Below are 10,907 nucleotides of genomic sequence, written 5' to 3' on the forward strand. Positions count from 1 at the left end.
AAAACTGAATGGGAAGAAATCAGAGAGGGAGACAAACCATGAGAGACTCTGTGAAACAAACTGAGGTTTGCTGAAGGGGAGGTGAGTGGGGGGATGGGGCAACTGGGTGATGGGCATTAAGGAGGGCAAGTGATGTGATGAGCACTGGGTATTATATGCAACTGATGAATTATTGAACACTACATCTGAAACTAATGATGTGCTGTATGTTGGCTAATTGAATTTAAATTGAAAAAAAAATAAACTATTAAAAAAAAAGAAAGTAGGATCCACACCCACTGCAGAACCCAGTGCAGGGCTTGAACTCACAGTTGTGAGATTGAAACCTGAGCCAAGATCAAGAGTCAGAGGCTTAACCAACACCACCAGGTGCCCCTCATATTTCTATTTTTAATATTTGAGGAATCTCCATACTGTTTTCCACAGTGGCTGCGCCAGTTTGCATTCCCACCAACAGTACATAAGAGTTTCTTTTTCTCCATATCCTTGTCAACATTTGTTATTTCTTTAATTTTTTTTTTTATTTTGGCCATCTGACAGGTATAAGATGATATCTCCTTGTGGTTTTAATTTGCATTTACCTGATGATTAGTGATGTTGAGCATCTTTTCATGTGTCTTTTTTTTTTAAAGATTTATTTATTTATTTATTTATTTGAGAGAGAGAGAATGAGAGACAGAGAGCATGAGAGGGAGGAGGGTCAGAGGGAGAAGCAGACTCCCCGCCGAGCAGGGAGCCCGACGCGGGACTCGATCCCGGGACTCCAGGATCATGACCTGAGCCGAAGGCAGTCGCTTAACCAACTGAGCCATCCAGGTGCCCCATCTTTTCATGTGTCTTTTGGCCATCTGTACATCTTCTTCAGAAAAATGTATATTCAGGTCCTCTATCCATTTTTAAATCAGGTTATTTGGGGATTTTGGGAGTTGAGTTGTAAAGGTTCTTTATATATTTTGGATATTAACCCCTTAATGGATATATCATTTGCAATGTCTTCTCCCATTCAGTAGGTTGCCTTTTCATTTTGTTGATGGTTTCCATTGCTGTACAAAAGCTTTTTATTTCGGTATAGTCCCAATAGTTTAATTTTGCTTTTGTTTTCCTTGCCTGAGGAGACAGAGCTAGAAAAATATTTCTATTGTCAATGTCAAGGAAATCACTACCTATGTTTTCTTCTAGGATTTTTATGGTTTCAGGTTTCACATTTAGGTCTTTAATCTATTTTGAGTTTTTTTTAGGTATGGTGTGAGAAATTGTTCCAGTTTCATTCTTTTGCATGTAACTGTCCAGTTTTCCTAACACCATTTGTTGAAGAGACTGTATTTTTCTCCATTGTATATTCTTGCCTCTTTGTCATAGGTTAATTGACTATAAAAGTGTGGGTTTATTTCTGGGCATTCTATTCTGTTTCATTGATTTATGTAGTTATTTTTGTGCCAGTACTGTACTACTTTGATTACTACAGTTTTGTAGTATAACTTCAAATCTGGGATTGTGATACCTCCAGATTTGTTCTTTCTTAAGGTTCTTTGGCTTTTTGGGGTCTTTTGTGGTTCCATACAAATTTTAGGATTGTTTGTTCTAGCTCTATGAAAAATGCTGTTGGTATTTTGATAAGAATTGCATTAAATCTTTAGTTTGCTTTGGGTAGTGTGGACATTTTAACAATGTTGGTTTTCCTAATTGATGAGCATAGAATGTCTTTCCATTTGTTTGGGTCATCTTCAATTTCTCTCATCATTGTTTTATAGTTATCAGAGTACAGGTCTTTCATTCGTTGGTTCAGTTGATTCCTAGATATTTTATTCTTTTTGGTGCAACTGTAAATGGGATTTTTTTCTTAATTTTTCTTTCTGCTATTTTGTTATTAGTGTATAGAAATAAAACAGACTTCTGCATATTAATTTTGTATCCTATAACTTTATTAAATTAATTTATTATTTTTGGTAGTCTTTTGGTGGAGTAGTTTTTAGGGTTTTCTATATATGGTATCATGTCATCTGCAAATAATGAAAAATTTACTTCATCCCTACCAATTTGGATGCCTTGTATTTATTTTTTCTTGTCTGATTGCTGTGGCTAGTACTTCCAGTACTATGTTGAATAAAAGTGGTGAAAGTGGAAACCTTGTCTTGTTCCTGATTTTAGAGGAACAGCTGTTGTTTTTTTTTTAAGAAAAAGCTCTTTGTCCACTTTAAACATTACATTTTTTAGTTTCATATGGTTTTACTGTTTTTCATCATTGAATATGATGTTAACTGTGGGTTTTTCTGATATGGTCTTTATTATGTTGAGGTATGTTCCTGCTAAACCTACTTTGTTGAGAGTTTTTATCATGAATGGATATTATACTTTGTTAAGTGCTTTTTCTGCATTTATTGACATGATCCTCTGGTTTTATCCTTTCTCATTTACAAGAGAACCCAGAAATGGACCCTGTGATGTGATATATCATGTTGATTGATTTACAAATATTGAACCACCCCTGCATCCCTGGAGTAAATCCCACTTGATTGTGGTGAATGATTTTTTTTTTTAATTAACATATAATATATTATTTGTTTCAGGGGTACAGGTCTGTGATTCATCAGTCTTATATAATACACGGTGCTCATTACAACATATACCCTCCCCAATGTCCATCACCCAGTTACCCCATCCTCCCATCCCCTTCCCCTCCAGCAACCCTCAGTTTGTTTCCTATGATTAAGAGTCTCTTATGGTTTGTCTCCCTCTCTTGTTTCATCTTGTTTCATTTTTTCCTCTCTTCCCCTATGATCCTCTGCCTTCTTTCTTAAATTCCACATATCAGTGAGATCATATGATAATTGTCTATCTCTGATTGATTTATTTCGCTTAGCATCATATCCTCTAGTTCCATCCACGTCTTTGCAAATGGCAAGATTTCATTTTTTGATGGCTGCATAATATTCCATTGTATATATATACCACATCTTCTTTATCTATTCATCTGTTGGTGGACACCTGGGCTCTTAACATAGTTTGGCTATTGTGGACATTGCTGCTATAGACATTGGAGTGTAGGTGGCACTTTGGATCACTACATCTGTATCTTTGGGGTAAATACCCAGTAGTGCAATTGCTGGGTCATAGGGTAGCTCTATTTTCAACCTTTTGAGGAACCTCCATACTGTTTTCCAGAGTGGCTGCACCAGCTTGCATTCCCACCAACAGTGTAAGAGGGTTCCCCTTTCTAGGCATCCTCGCCAACATCTGTCATTTCCTGACTTGTTGATTTTAGCCATTCTGACAGGTGGGAGGTTATATCTCATTGTAGTTTTGATTTGCATTTCCCTTTTAAGAGAGATTAGTAATTTTAGTTTGCTCTTTCACTTTGCTTTTTGGAGGATGGGATAGGAAATTGGTTTAAGGAGGAGAGAAAGAGTCATGGCCATTTATCCACTTCATTTTGAAAGTCTCAAAAATGAGAAGAGAAGCAGCTGAATTATCTCTGTTATAACACCTAACTGGTACTTATAATGGAAATGGGAAATAGAAATCAGGAGAAATGACTGGGCTTGCAGAGAGTGCAATTTTTCAATATTATTAAGGTATTGGATTTTCTGAGTTACTGTAGTTATTTGGTGCTACAACTTTAAAAGGCTTTTGTGAGTTTTGAAGAAAAGACTATTTTATAAAGCTTTGATCATTTCTCATTCCCTTTAGTATCTTTTCTGATGACCAGGCTAGCATCCTTTTAAAAGGGTTAAAGAGAATATATTGAAAACACATTCTTAAGAAGGCCTCCATCTCAATCTTACCAACATCTAAATCCTCTAATGATGTAAGATGTGGTTCAAAAAATATCCACAAGCACTGTGTTTAGGGTCAAGATTATACATTCATTATGAGCAGGGACCTTGCTTATCTTGTTCCCTGTGTCTCAGCACCTGTAACAGTGCCCAGCACACTGGGGATTCCCAGTATTTGCTGAATATCATTTGTTTTCTGCCGTATCTGTGGTTTTGAGCATCCAAGATCACTTAAGTCCCCATCATAAGGTAAACAGATGGTGACTTTCATTGTCTCCTAAAACCCGTTATCTTGCTTCTAGGTGATGTGCTTTATTGCGATGGGACTTGACAAAGGAGTCTGGGTGGGTTAGGTCAGTAGGAAGAGAGCATGGAGGCCATCAGCTTTGTCTGAGGAGGTCCAAAAAGTGGCAATTGGGGTAGATGTCAGGCTGGAAATGGTAGTCACTTATACCTATGGCAGGGAAGTATGAGACATTTCCATTCCAGTGGCAACATTAAGTGAGAAACCAGCACACCCTCTTAGGTATGGAAGATGAGAACTAGAAATCAGAAACGTCATGGTTCTGATGAATTTCAGTGATTGTTTTTAGTGGAAAAGCCCTGTGTGTTCTGGATGCCAATGTGGGGAGATTTTACTGGCACTATGTGGCTTCTGTGCCAAGGCTAGCCAGAATGGGCATCTGTGTTACTATTCTGGAAAGAGGCCGGTCTTCTGCCCTCTCCATTTTCAGATTTCCCAGGCATATAGCACTTAACAGATGGGAAAAGAAGTACTCTTCTACCTTGGAGAGAATGGAACTCCACTAGGAAATTCTATTCCTCATCTAAGCTTGAGATGCATGCCTTTTAGAATTACCTGAACACTAGCCTTTGGAAGGAGTTCACCTTCCTTGTGACTTTAATAACAGGGATCTTTAGAGATTTTGTTTAGAAGAAAGACAGGGAAGTGTTCCCCTACCATGGTAATCCTTAGCCCTATTCCTTGCACTGACTTCTGGTAATTTTTGTTGGACAATGTATGCTTGGGACAAAGAACTCCTAGAAATCAAAGCATCCTTAAAGATTGCCAGAACTAATGTGTGGGATCCAAGGGCTCTGTACTGGTCAAAACAGGTGCCTGGAACTTCAGGTACCTTCAGACCACCTGGAAGTAGAGCTATAGACAGGGTGCTATTCTTAGGTACCCAGAATCAGTGAGCTAGTGCTCCCACATGTATGGCCCTAAGTGGGACTCTAGGCGTTCTCCCACGTGAGGATTAACCCATCCCTTACTCCTTTCTAGACTCAAGAACTCCTACCTACCAGTATGATTGCTTGAAATTTGTTCCCATTGGTATACTGCAAAGCCAACAAGGTCCCTGAACCCTTACTTCAAGGGGACTTTTATTTCACTTGGTCTCTTGGCCCAGTTGTTGGTTTGGAAAACTTGGTTGGGATGATTGTATCAATATTTTCTGGGAAGATTTTAATAATGACAGATATCTGGGTCCTTCCTTGGAGGTTATAATTCTGTATAAGAAGGTGGAAGTTCTGGAATTTGTATTTTTAGAAAAGGTTCCGATGTGAAACCAGTGTGGAACCCATGGTCTATGCCCCTCTTTTGATACTTGGATATTTGCCTGGGGAAATCTGGAGTCAGGTGCTCTCAGCCCTGTTGCCATGTTGATGAGGCACCAGGAACCTCAAAACCCTCCAAGGGTTTGACAAGAACTTTTACATGGGCTATGGTCATCCTTAAGTAATCTCCATCTTTCCTTTCCCCTGGACACTATCTTGTTTGGTGCTTCAAGGGCAGCTTCAAGAAGCTCTCTCAGTCCCATCTCAATGTTCTCAAGAAATCAGTTCTGCATGAGAAAGACAGTTTTTGATTCCTTTATTCCTATTATCAAAATCTACCCCTCCACTATCACTTCGTCTCAGGATCATGGACCTGTTGTACTTCCTTCTCATGACCAAGTGCTAGTGCTTCCCTTTGAGGGGCAAAGAGTTGGGAAATGTGAGTCTAAAATTTTAAAATCATGAATTTCAAGCATTTTTGTTTGTGACCTACAGTAAGAAATGTATTTTATATTGTGATTCATTACAAATATACATACCTAAAAAAAGTTATTTGTAACACTATTAACTCTCACTATATGCATATACTCCATTATCTATATTCTTCTATTTAATTACAATAAAGTAGACTGCCTAGACCTGCAGAGTTATTTTTGTCACTCCACTAAGGGGGCCAAACCCATTTTTGAAAGAAAACAAAACTGCTATAAGGATTTCCATATTGACGTATGCCTGAAATAAGGGTGTAGAGAGCATGAACAATAACAAAATTCAAACCTTTCACAGATTGTCGGTCTAGTTATCTACTCTTCAAGACATAGGATGATTATGCTGATTCAATACATATTTGTTATAGCACATAACCAATGCTAATGCAGCATATCTGGGAACTGCTGGCATGCTAATCTTGACGGGGATTTATGGCCAAATATTTTTTGTGGTTCTGCTATTGAAAAGACTAAAGAAAGAAGCACATGCCAGACTACAGGCCATGAGCCATCAGAGGCACTTCATTTTCAACAAGAAGAGATTGAGAAATCTTTGTTAAGAATCCATATTGATTTCAAAGACCATTCCAATGGACTATATTCTGATATAATAGATTCCTTTTAATAATGGTTTAAATGTAAGTAGGAGTAAAGGCTAATAGTTAAGATCCCAGGCTCAGGAGTCGGGTAAACTTTGATTTGGTCCCTGACTCTGCTACTTGGCTTTGTGTTCTTGGGCAAGTTACTTAACCTCTCTGAGTTTCAGTTGCCTCATCAGTAAAATGGGGAGAAAAGTAGAATCTACCTACTGGTAGGGATATTATGAGAATTAAATGAAAGAACATAAAATGTTAGCAGGATGCATTACACAGCAATGATCATAACCTAATGGCGTTATTTGCATCACATCAAATGCCAGATGTAGATTCAGATAGTGGATTTGTTTTTACCTCCATTAGAATGTGTGGACCTCAGTTTGAGAATGTGTGGATAGGGACCTTATCTAAGCTATCAGTATTATGCCACAATATTCTTGAGCAATTGGTTAGGCAGGATGGATTGGCCAGCAAGACTTGGTCTGGCTTCTCATGCTCAGCCTGTCAATACTGTGTTCAAAGATAGGGGGCAGTCTTGTTGCATCTCCGATGAAGCTTCTCCATACATTTATAGATTTTTTTAAAAGTAGGTTCTATGCCCAGCATGTTGCCCAACGCAGGGCTTGAACTCACAACCTTGAGATCAAGACCTGAGCTGAGATCAAGAGTTGGATGCTTAACTGACTGACCCACCCAGGAGCCCTGATATCACAGTCATCTCTTTATATCATAGAGTTAAACTTTGCTATCCATTTGGTGAACTTGAATCAAGCTGGATGGAAATGGGGTCTAAGTTACATAGGGCTTTGAGGGCAGACCAGCTGCTTCAGTGTCTCCACATTAATCAACCAATGAGGACATTTTCTCCCCAGGAACTTGACAAGAATTCTACTCAACAAATATTTGGGGGCATCAGTAATTATTATATTAATAATATCAGCTAACACATCTTTAGCACATTCTTTGTGTTCTAGAAATCTTTACATATATTATATCATTCAATTATCACAGCAACCCAGGGGGTAGGTACCATTATTATCTCTACTTTGAAAATGAGGAAGCTAAGGGCCTGGAGAGGCAAAGTAATTTCTCCAAGGCCACACAGCAAGTAAATGAAAGCACAAAGCCAGATTCTGTGAGAGCATACCTCAACAGCATTTTGAACCATTTCTTTGGGCTGTTTGGGCTTTTGGCTGTTTCTTGTGAAGGTTCTAGTGAATGGATGGTGGGGGCTAGCAGTTCATAAGGACTCAGCAGAATCATTTTTAAAAAAGGGAAGGTAGTGATGCTTTGATCTTTGCAATTGTGAGATAATCGCATCACTGAGTCTGTGCATACCAGGCTAATAAGCTGGTGTCCCAAACAAATAGCACCCCCTGACTTAGCTATTGCCAGACAGGGAGAAGTGTTAGAGAGAAGGTGGTATAGTGCAAGATTAGCAGGCTATGAGGACCCTCAGGGATTCCTGTCAGTGTTTGCTGGGTAATCGTAGAGTGGGCTGACTTATAGAAATGTCATGAATAAGGGAGTATCCTCTCATGGCCTCTCCATTCCTTGTACTTTTCTTTTTATTGCTGGTCATCCTGTGTTATTTAGTACCTAATAAGGTTCAGGCTTCTCTAGAGAGAATCCAAATACCTTGCTTTCTTCACTGCATCTAGGAGCTTCCCTTTTCCAAGCGCTGTGGTCAGGAAACCTCTGCATGCAAGATCAAATACCATGACTTGATTTGTAAAAGTGACTCCTGTTGCTTTATTCCCCAAGTTTACAGGACATCACCCTTAGAGCATAGGAAGTCTAAACAAATTTATTTTCTCAAGCTTGGATTTGAAGAATTAGCCTTCAGAAGAGAAATACACAGGGAAGTGCTCATGGCTAGGGGCCCCTCTCCACCTTCTCCTGGCCATGGGGTAGGGTTTCCAGCTGACTGACAACCTTTGAGGCCTAATGTGGAACACTGCAGCTCACTTACTCTTGCTGGAGAGAAGCCAGCTGGTGGGAGAGAGGGTGTGTGTGGGGAGCAGCCTTCTCCCCCCACAGTCCTGCTGCTCCCACCTACCTCTCTCTACCACACCTATAACTGGGCCTCCTCAGTTCCCAGCTTGGCTTGGCAGTACTGCTCTGGGCACCAGTCTCCAAGAAGTCTCTCTGCCTCCCCAGCAACTGGGGCACCCGAAAGGGCAGTGCTGGAGAAGTCTCAGTAACACAGACCAGCCTGGGGAGAAGGCTGCTCCATGGTTTTTGGGCGGGCAGACCTGGAATGAGTTGGCAGGCTTTATTCCAGTCTTGAGGGACAGGTACCCACATCAGGAAACCACCATCCTAACTGGCCCCTTTTTTGGCAGTCTGAACTGAGAGGCTAAGAAGGGAAAAGGAGAATGTTGAATTCCACCCCACCTTAAGGGCAGGCATGTGGTTGCTGGGGAGTGGTGGTGGGCCAGCCTGAAGGGCCAGGTGGGGAAGGGGACAGGCACAAGTCGTTGTGTAGCACATGAGCTGTCTGCTGGGCCAGCTCTATTCTTGTAGATGCTCGTCCTGTACCTCTTGTTACCCTCAGGAGGGGCACCCACACATGACAGAGAATGGATGAAGGAAAATATTTTCTTTCTCCAGCAGTAATTTCCTTCCATGACACTGGTTAGGACCTCCCCTTCTCCCTCTCTCCACCCCTCCCTCTGGCTCTCGCCAGGAAGGAAAATCCTATGTACACACCTGGAATCATAGACCAGACGAAAACACTAAAGCTACTCACCCGACTATGCACACATTCTCCAGCTTCCCAGGGAAGCCACACTAAATGTCTCTCCTGGACGTACCTGTGATTGCGTGTGGGAGAGCACTCCTCCTTGTCCTCCACCTATACCTACACCCCACAGTGCCTTCTTCATGTTATCTCCCTGTGCTGTTGGCCCACCCACCACCACTCATCCTGTTAATGCAGCAGGATTATGAAAGGGCAGAGGCTTTCTGAAAATAAGTCTGAACCCAAAGTGACGAAGGGGGGAAGAGAAGCTTTCTGAATATTGGATTAAGACTGGCTCCAAGAATATTGATATTCCCATAAGAAAGCCGTTAGCTTGCCCACTACTTTAGAACCCCATGAATATTTCATTGGTTGATTTAAGCTCTGAGATTTTAAAACACACAGACACAGACAAAGCACCTTTTCGGCAACAGGGCCATCACGCCATCCTCCTGTGCCTGGGGCTCAGACACAGCTCTGGGACAATGCCATGTGGCAGCATTGAGACAGAGTCATCTGTCCACCTAACAGACATCTATCTAAATTTATATCTAACCAGGGATATCTCCTGGTGTGGTCAGGGCAAGGTTTCCAGAAGACAAACAGTGGTTTAACACACATTTGTGACTCGCTGAGGAAGCTGACTTCCTCAGCTACCCATTGCTGAAGGGGACCAGTTGTCAAAATAGCTTATTGTCTGCAGCTGAGTTAATGATGGGAGCAAATCAGTTATAGCATTTGGAAGTAAAGGAAAAATTGAGGCTGTGATTCATATTGCTCTGACCCTGGACAAAAATGGATGTTCAAAAAAGGATAGATTTCTTTAAAAAAAAAAAAAAAAGACTCGATTTCTACATATTTTCAATTAATTTCAAAATAAAGAGTTTTTACTAGTTCCCTTGGCCAAAATGCCTCACTACTATGATACTTTGAAATTCTCCTTTCTTCACTATAAGAAATTCTCATGCCATAAGGGGAAAAGAACAGCTGTTCAACACAATTTAGAAAAATCTTTCAATCATACTGAAATCTACTAGTCCAAATCCCTTCCTTCCCGAAGCTGAATAATGGCAGTCATGAGTGATGCTGCATTCGTTACAGAGGAGTTCAATATAATGGAAAGAACTGTTGTTTCGAGTGAGAAGACCTGGCGTATAGATTCAGCTTGGCCACAGAGACTTTGGGCAAGACCCTTCACTCATCAGTTGTTTTCTATCCTATAATCACTGATTAAGTGTTATTATTTTGCTTATGACTTATTTTGGTTGTAAGTGAAGAAAATTACAATCCAGTTGTCATGAATGGAAAAAAAGGAGTTTATGACCTCATGGAACTAAAAAGCTCAGGGGTGGTTTCAGGCTAACAAGATCCAAGGGCTCACATGAATGGCATAAGAATTGGTTTTTCTTGGTTCTGTTTTCTCTGTGTTGGCCCCATTTTCAGGCAGCCTGTATAGCTTGTGTGGCAAGATGACTACCAACATCTCTGGGTTTATAGTCTGTCTTTTTAGCTTCATGTTCAGTGGGAAAAGGATTCCTATTTCCTGGAAGCTCAGGTCTTGGTGTGTCTTGGATATAAATCTCATTGGACCAATTTGGGTTACATATTTATCCCTGAACCAATCACAATAATCAAGGGGTTCAGTACTCTGGCCAGGCTTGGATTGCATGCCTAGCTCTGAATTTAAGCCTATTCAAACCATACGTGATGGGAGAGGAGAATGGACGGTTTCCCAAGGATAGTCAGG

This window comes from Leptonychotes weddellii, chromosome 6 (assembly GCF_054177405.1).
Source record: "Leptonychotes weddellii isolate Sample4059 chromosome 6, ASM5417740v2, whole genome shotgun sequence".
NCBI lineage: Eukaryota > Metazoa > Chordata > Mammalia > Carnivora > Phocidae > Leptonychotes > Leptonychotes weddellii.